This window comes from Aotus nancymaae, unplaced genomic scaffold (genome assembly GCF_030222135.1).
Source record: "Aotus nancymaae isolate 86718 unplaced genomic scaffold, 86718_ANA_hifiasm-v0.15.2.pri h1tg000083l, whole genome shotgun sequence".
Classification (NCBI taxonomy): domain Eukaryota; kingdom Metazoa; phylum Chordata; class Mammalia; order Primates; family Aotidae; genus Aotus; species Aotus nancymaae.
In genome coordinates this window covers 8,330,292-8,345,960 of record NW_026988498.1, presented here as the reverse complement: position 1 = coordinate 8,345,960, position 15,669 = coordinate 8,330,292, and the positions used below count along the sequence as shown (strand labels likewise).

General features: G+C 44.8%; 1 protein-coding gene and 1 pseudogene across 1 annotated transcript in view; both read right to left on the bottom strand.

Annotated features, from left to right (window-relative positions):
* CAMK1D (calcium/calmodulin dependent protein kinase ID) overlaps positions 1-15,669 on the bottom strand; it is a 446,292-nt gene that overhangs the window by 337,701 nt on the left and 92,922 nt on the right. The window lies entirely within an intron of this gene.
* LOC135271594 (U6atac minor spliceosomal RNA) lies at positions 7,694-7,842 on the bottom strand (annotated as a pseudogene).

The window sequence follows — 15,669 nt, the reverse complement described above, 5'->3', positions numbered from 1 at the left end:
ATTCAGGGGTAATTGGTGATTATCTATAATTAATGGCTGAGACAAAAAACCCAGATGAACAGGAATTTTATTTTGAGTTATCTAAGTTGGTAAAAAAAAAAAAAATGCTGCCCCACTATCTCATCCTTCAATTAGAAATCTACCATTAAACCTCTGCGCATAACTGAAATGCCCAAACTGCCTGCTTTATGGGTGATGGACAAACCCAAGCTCTCACGCACCATTCTCAGATTTCAACAGGACCACTGGAAAGGCATAACGGAATTTAGGACTGATTATTCCTTGCCCAATATCCAGAACATGTGAGGAAAGTGTGCGCTGTTGAATGTCATGTTCTGCTTCAGAGAATTAACTTGTGAATGGTTTTGTAAGTGCTCAAATATAAAGAATATGAAACAAACAAAATACATTTGGGATGAACTTGACCAGTCTTTTCTGCCTTGTCTGACATCAGCCACTAACACTAAACTTCTCAAATTACAGTACACGTGGCAGGGGGGCTTAGGTAAAGCCAGATCAAATGGTACACTTTCTGAGAGCATCAGCCTTGCTCAATGTGAGTCTGCAACAGTTCTGCAGGTGTCCGGGTTCATTTATTGACCACTCTCTGCACTTGGGAGCGCTCTGTGGTAATCTGAAAAGTGCTGCTGAAGGAGAGGGGAAATACCAATTGATGGAACACCCACCTGCCGAGCCCTCTGCTAGGTGTCTGCACAGAGTGTCCCACTTAATTTCTTACCTGGTCATTCAACCACCACGGGAAAAACGGGGGACAAACAACCAGTGACTTTTATTTACTGTTTTGATATATATTTTAACCGGGTTTTCAGACCCCAGCTAAGCGGGGCTATATTAGTCCACTTTCGTACTGCTATAAAGAACTGCCTCAGGCTGGGGGATTTTATAAAGGAAAGAGGTTTAATTGACTCATAGTTCCGCACAGCTGGGGAGACCTCGGGAAACTTACAATGATGGTGGAAGTGGAAGCAAGTTCCTTCTTCACAAGGTGGCAGGCAGGGGAAGGAGCGCAGGAGGCACTACCACATATTTATAAAACCATCAGATCTTCTGAGAACTCACTATCACAGGAACAGCATGGGGAAAACCACCGCCCATGATTCAATTACCTACACCTGGCCTCTCCCTTGACAAATGGGGATTACAGGGATTTACAGGGATGATAATTCAAGATGAGATTTGGGTGGGAACACAAAGCCTGGCCACATCAGGGGGCGACGTATATCAGCCCCTTCAACTCACCTTCGCTAGATGAGAAAACAGCACCAAGAACTTGGCAGTGAAAACAAAACAGCAGTAATCTCAGAGGTGAGAAAACCGGCTGATACCGACACAGATGTGCTGGCAGATTACGAATTCGTGTTTACTTAAAAAGGCAAACTGTTCCATTATAAAAAAACCACCAAATTTACTAACTAACAACTAAAATACTGATAAGCACCAACCTATATTTATTTATAAATTTTTTTTTTTTTTTTTTGAGACAGAGATTCGCTCTTGTTACCCAGGCTGGAGTGCAATGGCGCGATCTCGGCTCACCACAACCTCTGCCTCCTGGGTTCAGGCAATTCTCCTGCCTCAGCCTCCTGAGTAGCTGGGACTACAGGCACGCACCACCATGCCCAGCTAATTTTTTGTATTTTTAGTAGAGACGGGGTTTCACCATGTTGACCAGGATGGTCTCGATCTCTTGACCTCGTGATCCACCCACCTCGGCCTCCCAAAGTGCTGGGATTACAGGCGTGAGCCACCGCGCCCGGCCTATAAATTTTTTTAAACTCTTAGAGCTGGCCAGGTGTGGTGGCTCACACCTGTAATCCCAACACTTTGGGAGGCTTAGGTGGATGAATCACTTGAGGTCAGGAGTTCGAAACCAGCCTGGCCAACACGATGAAACCCCATCTCAACTAAAAATTCAAAAATTAGCTAGCTGCGGTGGTGTGTGCCTGTAATTCCAGCTACTCAGGAGGCTGAAGTAGGAGAATTGCTTGAATCTGGGAGGCAGAGGTTGCAGTGAGCCAAAATCATGCCATTGAAGAGCAAGATTCCATTTCAGGGGAAGGAAAAACTCTCTTAGAGCTTATTTTCATTCTCTAAGCCAAATAGGAAATAAGTTTGCTGTTACTGGTCTTGGACTCTAGACATGAATGCCAGCTGCTGGTTGCACAACAGAATTTTAACAAAAGATGTTTATTCTCTGGCATATGTTCATTTCTTCTTCCAGCCCAGTTAGAGTGCCCTCTGTCTGTGCCACTCAGCTCTGCCATGTGAGCTACTGTCACCAGCACTGCTTCACTCCAAAGGACTCCATTACCTTCACAGGTTAGAAATAAGAGCTCAAGCTGGGCGCGGTGGTGCATGCCTGTAGTCTCAGCTACTCAGGGCGGGAGCTGAGGGAGAGACTGCTTGAGCCCGGGATGTCGAGGCTGCAGTGAGCTATGACCATGCCGCTGCACTCCAGGCTGGGCAACAGAGCAAGACCCCATCTCTGAACAAAAAAGGGAATGAGAGCCCCACAACTGATATCAGCCCACTAGGCATGTCCCATCTGAACTTTGACCGTTCCCATGTTTAATAATGCATACTACACAAAAGCAACATATAAATATCACCTCTCTTTATTGTAGTTATTCTTGTTACTGTCATATTTACACCATTTCTGTTAGATGGTCTTGAGACTGTCATAAATATGGTCCAATGCTTATAACCATTTTTTTTTTTTTTTGAGACGGACTTTCACCCTTGTGGCCCAGGCTGGAGTGCAATGGCACAATCTCGGCTCACTGCAACCTCCACCTCTAGGATTCAAGTGATTCTCCTGACAGAGCTTCCAAAGTAGCTGGGATTATAGGCAAGCACTGCGCCTAGCCATAACCATTTATTTAAAAAAAAAATCTTAATAGGCCAGAAAATCAAATTATCCATTTAGTAATGAAAAATAAATGAATTCTTCATGAAATTAAGAGAATCTGGACTTTGACAGAACACCAAGACTCTTGGGAACATAAACTCATTCTCTTTTGTTGAGTCCCAGGGGAGATCAGGGTCTTGGAATAAGATGTAAGAAGCGCTGGGTGGGAAAATTCTGGTGAAATGGATCTGAGAAAAGAGTGTTCATTGTTTCAGAGAACAGGGAACAGTTCCCAGGAAAAGCAGTGTTTGGTTTCTGTGATGAGCAACAAACTTCCTCCTCCAAAGAGAAGTGGTAAAACAATCCGGTCTCCACTCAAGGCATCTACTCTAAGAGACACCTTGGCTACCATGATAGAAGAGGAACACCTAAAAATACCTGTGAAATACTTCCACCACCGCTGCACCACTTTTGGCTATTCTTACTTTGAAAGCCTCTCTTCTTTAAACTACTACCTACCTCAAATAGTAAAAAGCGTTTAAGGATCAGACAGCTCTCACCCAATTTCCCTTCATCCTTTCTTACTTTTGCTACCCTATTCTTATTTCCCATCTGGAAAGTGAATTCAGAAAGACAACGCAACACACGGAGCATGGAACATGTATCTTCCGGGAGGCCAGGAGCCTTTCTACATCCTTGAGCACACCCGCTTTCGGCAAATCAAACCTGCTCTGGTAGGGTTGTCTCACCAGCAATGGTGGATGTGAACGGTCCCGTCCTCACGGGTTGGCTGCAGCAACTCCCATCACCAGCCCCAGAGATACTGCCCAAGCTTCCTGTAAGGTGAATCGAGAAGGCAGAGTGGAGGTCCTTGTGCAGTCGCTACCTACCTTTTTCCTTATCTACTAGGAAACTAAGATCACATCCTTCCAAGCCCCCTGAGATTCTAAGAGGACAGATCTGACAAAGTTCTAAATCAGCTGGTCCTCAAACAGAGCCCAACCTTTGAAACCCTGTCTCTAATAAAAATTCAAAAAATTAGCCAGGTGTGGTGGCGGGCACCTGTAATCCCAGCTACTTAGGAGGCTGAGGCAGGAGAATCACTGAACCCAGGAGGCAGAGGTTGCAGCGAGCCGAGATCACACCACTCTACACACACCAGCCTGGGCAACAGTGCAAGACTCCATCTCAAAAAAAAAAGAATTGGGAGGCCAGGAGTGGTGGCTCCTGCCTGTAATCCCAGCACTTTGGGAGTCTGAGTAGGAGGATTACTTAAAGCCAGGAGTTCAAGACGAGCCTGGGCAACACAGTAAGACCCCATCTCTATAAAAATTAAAAATAAAATAAAATAAAATAAACTGGGCATGGCAGTGCATACCTGTAGTCCCAGCTACTCAGGAGGCTGAGGCAGGAGGATCGCTTGAGCCCAGGACTGCAAGGCGGCAGGGAGAAATGATCACACCAGTGCACTCCAGACTGGGCAAGAAAGTGAGACCCCATCTCTTTAAAAAATAAAACAAAAAAGAGTAGAGAAATAGAAAATGCAACAACAAGCTTCCATTATCCCCTTTTTGTGCATTTCCTAGATTGACAGGGATGTCTACAACGCCTGGAGCACTTCCTTAATACACAGCAGAGCGGAGTTTATCGTGATTAGGAAATAAAGATCTGTATGATGCTGCATTTTTTTCACCCTGAAAACAAATCTGATTTCTGGTGTTTTCGTAACTAGATCACAGATCTAGTAATGCTTGTGAATACGCTGGTTCCATGTCAGATGGAGCTGTAGTCTGCACGGGTTGTCAGGAAAAGCCCAGACTTGCAAATCTGGCTGCCCAGTCTGTGTTATTTTTCCTTCGTTCTCTGAGCAAAACTTAACTCTTGCTGTGGCGAGCCCAGAGATGCTGGAAGCAGTAACATCGCCTTTCCCCACGGCTTTGATCTATGTTACTCATTATTTCTCAGGTTTCATCCACATTTAATTGAACCCAAAGAGACAGAGAAAAATCTCTCTTGCAAACGAATCATTTCATCGTAAAAACTTTTCTAAACAACCACATTTATCTTTCATCGAATTCAGAAACCATGACAGAGAATTCTGCCAATAAAAAGAGCAGGAAGAGAAAATATAAATAAATAAACACAAGAGAAATATGTTTCAAATATCCACATTATCTACTGTGGAGCTATCGCCCTGGGATCCTCAGACTATGACTGTCATGAAGACATATGGAATGTGAGAGCTATGTGATTTATCTGAGTGTATGTGTGGGGTTTTTTCAATTTTCTGTAGCTAATAAATCACAGTAATGAGGATTTTTTTTAAACTACTCCCTGAATAGAAAAAAAAAAAATAGACTTGTCACAGTAATGTCTCATCACCTAATAATCTATGGTTATAGTCACAAATCATATAGATAACATTAGCCCCAGAATAACTTGACCGCTGTGAAAGCAAACTATGATGGTCAAAAGCACATTTTATTTATTCAACTAAATTCTAGTTTTCCACCAACACAGGAGTGGACTGGGGTAAAGTCACCTGCCATAATGTGGGGTTTTTTTTATTTGAAACTTATCAGAAGTGATAATGATATTATGATAAAATGTAATCCTGGCCAGGCTCCGTGGCTCAGGCCTGTAATCCTAGCATTTTGGAAGGCCGAGGCAGGTGGATCACCTGAGGTCGGGAGTTCGAGACCAGCCTGGCCAACATGGTGAAACCCTGTCTCTATTAAAAACACAAAAATTATCCAGGCCTGGTGGCGCATGCCTGTACTTCCAGCTACTCAGGAGGCTGAGGCAGGAGAATCACTTGAATGCAGGAGGCAGAGGTTGCAGTGAGCCAAGCTCACACCACTGCACTCCAGCCTGGGAAACAGAGTGAAAATCAGTCTCAAAAAAAAAGAAAAAGAAAAGAAACTTATCTGAAGCAATAATGATACAATAATAAAATGTAATCCTCACTGCTGTGGCAAAAGATTAAATGTTAGATTTTACACCACTTTATTATCCTATGTGCAAATATTGTTCACAGGGCTAGGCGCGGCAGCTCACACCTGTAATCCCAACACTTTAGAAGGCCAAGGCAGGAGGATCACTTGAGGCCAGGAGTTCAAGAGACCAGCCTGGGCAACACAGTGAAACCCCATTTCTACAAATATTAATAATAACAACGAAATTCGTTGGGCATGGCAGCACACGCCTTTAGTTCCAGCTACTCAGGAGGCTGAGGTAGGAGGATCACTTGAGGTCAGGAGGTAGAGGCTGCAGTGAGCTATGATCATGCTACTGCACTCCAGCCTGGGTGACAGAGCAAGACCCTGCCTTTAAAAACGAAATTTAAAAACATGCAAATGCATCATGAACAAATAGGAATATGTATCAGCAATGAACATCCCCTCTGGCCTCAGCTTGGACTCCTTCCACCTTCCTATTTTGGTACTGCCGCATGAGCCCTCTCTTCTTCACTAAGCACTTGTTTGTCATGTGATGTGTTTGCCTCCTCAACAAGCCAGCTCCAGGAAAGCTTGGACCTTAATGCTTCCACTGACAGCTCTAACCTCGGCATCTGAGACAGCAGATGGTGCATGGGAGAGGCTCGGTATGCATTTGCTGATGACTGAATGAATGAATGAATGAATGCACTGACTTTGCTTCTGAGCAAAGAAATGCAGTCAACCACCTTCACTCTCCACCACCTGCTCTGGGTCTCGTTCAAAGTCAAAGGCACTCCCCAGCCGATTCGCTTTTGCTGGTTGCTGACTTGCTTTTCTGCATGATTCAAAGGTCAACACAATACATCAAAAGACCCATGCAAAGGAGGCATTCCTACACCTATTCCCAATCACTCCCGTTTCCTGGAACTCAGACAGAAGAGTATTTTGTTATAACTTGTTCATCCTTCTAGTGTTATAGTGCAAATATAAGTAAATTCACATACGTATTTTCATATGCCCATCTTTCTGATACAAAGGGCAGCATATTCCATGCACTGTTCTCCACTGTGGGTTTTGTACTTGTCAATGTACCTGGAAATCTTCCCAAATCAAAACACAGATTTTTTTTTTTTTTTTTTAGACATAATCTTGCTCTGTCACCAGGCTGGAGTGCAGTGGCTCAATCTCAGCTCACTGTGACCTCCACTCTCTGGGTTCAAGAGATTCTCCTGCCCCTGCCTCCCGAGTAGCTAGGATTACAGGCGTACACCACCATTCCCAGCTAATTTTTGCATTATTAGCATAGACGGGGTTTCACCGTGTTGGTCAGGCTGGTCTCGAACTCCTGACTTCAAGTGATCTGCCTGCCTTGGCTTCCCACAGTGTTGGGATTACAGGCATGGCCAGAACACAGATTTGTAGCATTCTCTTTAACAGCTGCATAGTGTTCCACTGCAGATACACACCATCATCCCTTTAACCAGTCCCTTATTGACTGATGGCCACTTGGCGGCTTCCAACACTCTGGTGTTAAAAAGCTTCAATTATAATTGTGAGCAAATGTCATTTCATCACATGTGTGGGTGTATCTGCAGTAAAGAATCCCAGAAACAGGACTGCTGGGTCAAAGGGTAAATGCATCCGTAACAGTACTTCACGGCACCAGATTCCCCTCCTGTTGGCTTGTTCAAAAATACTGTTAAGTGCTACAAAAAGGCAGTGATATTTTAATTTTTTTTTTTTTTTTTCTGAGACAGGGTCTCACTCTGTTGCCCAGGCTGGAGTGCAGCGGCGCAATCATAGCTCACTGCAGCCTTGACCTCCTGGGTTCAAGCGATCCTCTCAACTCAACCTGGGACCACAGGCACACACCACCATGCCTGGCTAAGATTTTGATTTTTGTAGAGACAGGCCCTCACCATGTTGCCCAGGCTGGGTGATACTTTAAATGTATGTGTGTGGTACAGGTCCCAAGAATCTTTTCCATTCTTATCATGGGGACTGTTAATCTATTTCTTTACTTTCATAAAACATAGGTTCTTTTAAAATTTAAATCAATTCGGCACCCCCCAGTGGTGGTCTGAGTTCACCTTCCCTATTAAACTTGTATCCACCAATTCTCTTAAGCTAAGAGGTTTTCCCTCTACCAACCTTCTGGAAGAAAACAGCCTCTCTCAAAGACTTGAAAGCCTAGTTACTATGGGTGGAATTAAATTTTTATAAGAGCATTCAGGAATTCTAAATCAGCAGCAAATATTTTTCTCATCACAATACACAGAATGACATGGAAAGAAAACATAAATGAATCTTTTAAAACTTTATTCATTCCAATTCAGGGGATCCCCAAACCTAGTTTATATTCCCAGAGTTTTTAGTAATTCATGACTTTTTCACAGTGAGGATCTATAATTAGAAAATGATGTCTATCTGCAGAAGTGATAAAGGGTTCTTTCCCACCCTAGCTTCTGGAGAAGGCATGAGGAAACAATATGGTTTCACATGAGAGTCTCAGATTTCAGGAAATTGACCTTCTGACTTAGAACATTTATTATAGGCGGGGTACACCAAAGCAATGATCCGCTTTCATACTGGCACGGACTGGCTAAATACAAGTCATACGAGACTAAATTCACTCCCTTGTGTAGCATGGTTTTGTATAACACCGTCAATTTACTTTAAAATCATTTGGCACGGGCAGCGTGATAGTCTCCATGAAGTAGTTACTGTAAACATCAATTCTAAGGACGGTCAGTTGCCCTAATCAGTAACTCATACTCTATCCACGAAAGACATGGACAAGAATGTTTTCAGCTGTTTTCTTCGTATTGGCCCAAACTGGAAACAACCAAAGTCCATCAACTATAAAAAGGGACCTAAATTTATATGATGAAATATTACAGAGCAATGGGGAAAAAATGAACAAGTTGTACATGCAACAACAGGAATCAATCTCATAAAACGTAAGTGCAATTCCATTTTTACATGGAATTAAAAAGCAGGCAAAGGCCAGGTGCATTAGCTCATGCCTGTAATCCCAGCACTTTGGGAGGCCCAGGCAGGCGGATCACGAGGTCAGGAGATCGAGACCAGCCTGGCCAACACGGTGAAACGTCTCTACTAAAAATACAAAAATTAGCTGGGTGTGGAGGCGCATGCCTATAATCCTAGCTACTCAGGAGGCTGAGGCAGGAGAATTGCCTGAACCCAGGAGACAGAGGTTGCAGTAAGCCAAGATCATACCACCACACTCCAGCCTGGAGACAGAGACTCCATCTCAAAAAAAAAAAAGCAGGCAAAACTAATCTAAGGTGACAACAGTCAGAACAGTGATTACCAGGCTAGACACAGTGGCTCACATCTTTAATCCCAACATTTTGGGAGGCCAAAGCGGGCAAATTGCTTGACCCCAGTAGTTCGACACCAGCCTGGGCAACATGGCAAAACCCTGTCTCTACCAAAAAACACAAAAAGTAGCCGAGTGTGGTGGCACACACCTGTAGGCCCAGCTACTCGGGAGGCTGAGGCAGGAGGCTCGCTTGAGCCCAGGAGGTCAAGGCTGCAGTGAGCCCTGGTCATGCCACTACACTCCAGCCTCAATGACAGAGCGAGACCGTCTATCCTGAGGCCAGATTCCTAAAAAAGGTCCAGCTGTTGGTTTGGGAAATTTCTGGCTGCCTGGTGCTTCTCATAGGATAAGAGAATCCTGGTTTTGGAATACCGGAAAATCTGTCTAGAGGGAAGCTTTCATACAACGTGGCAGTCAGAGCATGTAGGAAGGCACAGAGCAGGGACTCCTGATGACAGAAACGCCACACAGACTGCACTCGGCCGGCTGGCCTGCTCGCACACTTCCTGAATGAGGGGTCTTATGTGAATTTGGTCTGAAACTGGCTTGCATTATAACATGGCAATAAGAATGTAGAACAGCTAACCGTCATTCACCTAAAATTTTACCTACTAAAAAACCTAAGTGTGTACAGTCAATCTGGCTTAGTTCGATTCTCAACAGGTTTGCAGATTATTAGATGAATGGCAACCCAGGGCAGGCACAGTGGCTCACACCTGTCATCCCAGCACTTTTGGAGGCTGAGGCCGGAGGATTACTTGAGTCTAGGAGTTCAAGACCAGCCTGGGCAACACAGCGAGACTCCATCTCTACAAATAATTTAAAAATTAGCCAGGCATGGGGGCGCACATCTATAGCCCCAGCTACTCGGGAGGCTGAGGCAGGAGGCTCCCTTGAGCCCAGGAATTCGAGGCTGCATTGAGCCATGACTATGCCACGGCACTCTTCACCCGGGAGACAAAGCAAGACCTTGTATCTAAAAAAAATTAAATTAAAAAAATGGCAACCTGCAACATGGTTGCAGAACCATGGTGAGAAATTTCCTTATGAATTCCTTGTAAATGAGATGAACAAAGGGGCTAGAAGCGAGAAAAACTGGACCCATAAGCAACTTCACAGCAACATCCAACCAGGGGGAGGGTTCCCACAGCCCCCACAGAGCTCTGCTGCAGGCCCCTTCCTCTTCAGCATTTTATGACTTGTAGAGAGAGGGGGGATATGATCATCATATCATAATTAATTTTGTGGACAACTCAAAATTAAAACAAACTCAGAATTCTAAAAGATCTTGACAGGCTGATGTAGTGAGCTGGATCTCACAAGATTGACCACAAAAGTTAAGAACTCAGAACGGAACAGGCAAGGCTCCATGATAACATGTATCATAGTTGTTACATTTCAAACTTGAGGGGTTTTAGATAACCAGCAGTTATCAGCAAAGTCCATGTAAGTCAGAAGTGTGTTTTATGTATTATATTTCAACAAAGAGTTTCCTTTTAAAAATGTAATGCACACATATTCATACACCGATGTTCACAGCAGCCTGACTCACAACCACCAACAGGTTACTCCAAGAGTCCACGGACAGATGAATGGGTAAGCAAAATATGGTCTAGCCATACAATGGAATATTATTCGGCCTTAAAAAGGAAGAAAATTTGGCCGGGCATGGCAGCTTACTCCTATAATCCCAGCACTTTGGGAGGCCGAGGCAGGCAGATCACAAGGTCAGGATCCATCTCTACTGAAAATACAAAAATTAGCTGGGCGTGGTGGCGTGTGCCTATAATCCCAGCTACTCGGGAAGCTGAGGCAAGAGAATCCCTTGAACCTGGGAGAAGGAGTCTGTAGTGAGCCAAGATTACGCAGGTGCACTCCAGCCTGGCAACAGAGCTAGACTCCATCTCCAAAAGAAAAAAAAGAAGCACATATCACGGATACAAAGACAATTAATATTTATTAAGCGCCACTATTATCAGCATTGATCTCATTTCTCTCACCCCCTCTAAATAAATTAGTCTATGAAGCTGGGACACAGGAAAAGGGCTGCCCCAGGGGTGTAAATTCACAGGTAGGGCCAGGGCACTGGGTCCCGGGGGATTCCAGGTCCCAAGAAGAGGGAACGGGCATTCCACATTCCTGATGTCCACGGCACAATCTCCCGGAGCTTCCTACCTCTTCCTCCTCCCAGGGCAGAACGGACTTACCCAGCTGGCCAGGAGGGGATGGAGGGGTACCAGCCCAGCTGCTTCTCCTCCTTTCTCTTGGGTACCCGCTGGATGCCCACAGACTACTTCTCTCCTGTGGGCCAGGGGAGGAGCCTGCAGGGGCTAAGTGGGCTGCTTCTGAGGCTGAGAGAGGGAAGTCCTTTATTAAAACATGGCCCAGTCCTCCAACGGAACTTTTGTCAGGAATGAATGTAATGTTTTGATCTCCATCTGCCGGCCCTCAGCCCTACTTCTCAATTGGTTCAGAGCTCATGGGGGAAAGGGTGGTTCTCCTTGCTCCCCATCCATGCCTGACACACCCAGCACCCTGCCTCTTACAGGGTGGGCAGGTTTGGGTGGGAAGTTTCCAAAGCTGGTTCTCATAGCGGGAGCCTGCACGAGGCGCAGGACATGCCCGTCGGCTCATGACCTCTGGGGCCAGCAGCACCTGACATTCACCAAGCAACCAAAGCATGACTTTTTCATTCTTCTTTTTTCCTGGAACAATGGGAGTTTCCTTAGACAGGTGGTAACCCAATACACCCAGCATTTAGTCTCCTTGAAGAAAACACCAGAGTCTCAAATAACAAAACACACCTGAAGCCAAAGGGTTGTCCAAGTCTCCACTGTAACTTGAAATGGCATTAGGAACATTTATAGAGACTAGAAAATCTCAGACCCAAAACCTGCTGGGCCTCAGACCAGGGCACAGCCTCGTCCTCTCTGGCCAGTACACGAGTCAGTCAACCACTGGCAATGCGTAATCTGCCCAATCTACAAGCCAACCCCAGCTGGAGACACCACGAACCCATCCCTATGTATTCTATTAACCAAATCATTTCCCCATTTCCATTTCATCTTGCAAGAGAGCCATGTTCATGTCCCTAAAGCTTCAATCCTTCTTTAAGAACATGAAATTAACAAAATCACAACGGCACTTCCTAATGGTATTAAACATGAAACTTTCATGCTTATATAAACCCGAGTTAGTTCCACCTCCTCATTCCCCAGATGAAGTGACTATGGAACTGTAAACTCAGTATACACCCAATTATAACTGGGGAAACTGAAATATAAACTGGATATTAGAGGATAGTAAGAAATTAGTATGAATTGTATTAGTTGTGATAATGTTATTTTGATTACATAGGGAAACTTCCTGCTCCCTCCTTCCTCCCTTCCTTCTTTCCCTTTCTCCCTCCCTCCTTCCTTTCCTTCTCTCTCTCCGCCCCTCCCTCCTTCCTTCCTTCCTTCCTTCCTTCCTTGGGTGAAGGAATAGAGATTCACACTACTGTTAATATGGGTGTAACATCAAGATGTCTCTAATTTAATTTTTTAACCTACATGTGTCTTTTTCTTTGTTTTTTGAGACAGTCTCACTCTGCCGCCCCGGGAGGAGTGCAGAGGTACAATCTCAGCTCACTGCAACCTCTGCCTCCAGGGTTCAAGCGATTCTTCCACCTCAGCCTCCCAAGTAGCTAGGATTACAGGTGCCCACCACCACACCCTGCTAATTTTTGCATTTTTAGTAGAGACGGTGTTTCACCATGTTGGCCAGGATGGTCTCGATCTCTTGACCTTGTGATCCGCCTGCCTTGTCTTTCTCTGATCTTAATGGCCAAATACTCATTTAACATTGGCCCAGGAAACATCTGTTCTGAGTTTCAAAGACAACATCAGTGTACCAAGGAACCCGAATCTTTCATAACACAGTAATATGACATCATAGAATCTGGATATGATCATACAGTAGCAATCATGAACCGCTTCCTGTGTCCCTGGGACTATTCTAAGTGTTTACAAGAATGATCTCAGCAAATCACAGCATCCGATGAGATTATTATCTCCATGGCATTGATGAAGTAACCAGGGCACATCGAAGTGAAGAAACCCGCCAAAACCACAGAGCCCACCGTGACAGTCAGCGTTTTGGGCGACTCAGCCAGACCTGCTCCTGTGACCTCACCCCACTTCCGACAGCCACATTGCTTGCTCTTCACTGGGCAGAACGGGCCGGGGATAATTTCTTCTCATTCCTGTCTTTAAAAATAGTACAAAAGGATAAAAACAAAAAGTAAAAGAGAAAAATAAAATCTGCCCCACAGGCCAAAACAACATATCTGATGTCAAAAAATTTTTTTCACTTTGTTTTTCTCAACAAAAATTCAAATCGCTCAAGTACTGCTTGACTCTCCTCTCCAAACAAACCTATGCAAGAAATCCAGACGCTCTTCAGTTCCTCCTTCAGAGACCATTGTGGGTGGGGCGTGGTGGCCCATGTGTGTAAACCCAGCACTTTGGGAGGCTGAGGCAGGAGGATCCCTTCAGGCTAAGAGTTCAAGATCAGCCTGGGCAACATAAGACACCCTCTCTCTCTATGATAAAATAAAAGTAAGTTAAAAAAAAAAAAAAAAAAAAAAAAAGGCCGGGTATGGTAGCTCACGCCTGTAATCCCAACACTTTGGGAGGCTGGGGCGGGAGGATCACTTGAGGTCAGGAATTCGAGATCAGCCTGCCCAACATGGCGATTAGCTGGGTGTGGTGGTGCACGCCTGTAATCCCAGCTACTTGAAAAGCTGAAGTGAGAGAATCACTTGAATCCGGGAGGCAGAGGTTGCAGTGAGCCGAGATCGTGCCGTTGCACTCCAGCCTGGGCAACAAGAGCAAAACTCCAACTCACAAAATAATAATAATAAAAATAGGTTAAAAAAATAAATTAGCCAAGCATGGTGGTGCACAGCTGTAGTCCCCATTACTCAGGAGGCTGAGGCAGGAGAATCACTTGAGCCCAAGAGTTCAAGACTACAGCAAGCTATAAAAATTTTTTACTTAAAAGTTAATTTTTGTTTGAAAAAGGATCTCACTCTGTCACCAAGGCTGGAATGCAGCGGCACAACCGTGGCTGACTCCAACCCCAACCTCTTGGGCTCAAGCAAACCTCCCACCTCAGCCTTTCGAGAAGCTGGGACCCCGGTGCACGCAACTACACTCAGCTAATTTTTAAATTTTTTGTAGAGAAAGGGTCTTGCTATGTAGCCCAGGCTGTTCTCAAGCTCTTGGCCTCAAGCAATCCTTCCATCTCAGCTTCCCAAGGTGCTGGGATTACAGGCGTGAGCCACCATGCCCAGCCCTGAAAATTAAACATTTTAAAAAAGGAAAAAACTATCTCCAGTGGCCAGCAGAGGCCTCTCACCATGAAATGTCAGGAAGTTGCCAATCATTCCCTTTAAGAACTCTAGGTGAGTTTCTGCAGAAAAAGTCACATGGGAAATAAAGAAAGCAGTTGGCCTTCCAATATCTTTGCTAACTTCTCTAGTGTTGACAATGACTTTGAACTAATCTTTATAATTTAATTACTTCTTTAAAGTGGTACCTTCTGAAGCTAAAATGAGATACACATCATTCTGCAGAAGAACATACTCAGTAAAAAGAGAGAGAGAGAGAGACAGTCCACAAAACTTAGATCCAAACAACTGATCCCACCAAAGGAGAGGTGTCTTAACCAACCCATTCTAGAAACGGTGAAATGTCTTAGGATAAGTTGGGGACGTTGCCAGTTGGGACATTCCCTAGTTCTATCCCAAATCCCTTCCCTACATTTAGTCCCATCATTTCCAGCAGGAATACATTTAAGTTACCTCATGTAATCTAAGGAGAGGTCAAAGAATTCTCAAAGGAAGTCAACATTCAACTAAGATACGGCACATGGTATCTGACAGCAGGGAAGGGAAGGTAGTTTAAACCAGACCAACAAGGACAGAGTTCTGACTCCACAGGGCTTGGGAATCACTGGCATAGAGGCTGCTGCAAAGTCTCCAACTGCAAAAAGAGAAAGGATGTCTATCATGGCTACTATCCATACTTTAAAAACATCTGAGCTTCCTCAAATACTACCGTCAGAGGCACGGAAACCAGAGCAACTCCATCCTGAGTACGGGCTGGGTAAAATGAGGCTAGGACCGACTAGGCTGCAATCCCAGACAGTGAAGGCATTCTAAGTCACAGGATGAGACAGGAGGCCAGCAGGAGATACAGGTCACAAAGACCTTGCTGATAAAACGGGTTGCAGTAAAGAAGCCGGTCAAAACCCACAAAAACCAAGATGGTTCTGAGAGTGACCTCTGGTTGTCCTCACTGCTACACTCCCACCAGCACCGTGACAGTTTACAGATGCCACGGCAACGCTGAGAAGTGACCATATCTGGTCTAAAAATGGGAGGCGTGAATTATCCACCCCTTGCTGAGCACACCATCAAGAAAGAACCATAAAAATGGGGAACCAGCAGCCCTCCGCGCTGCTCTGTCTAT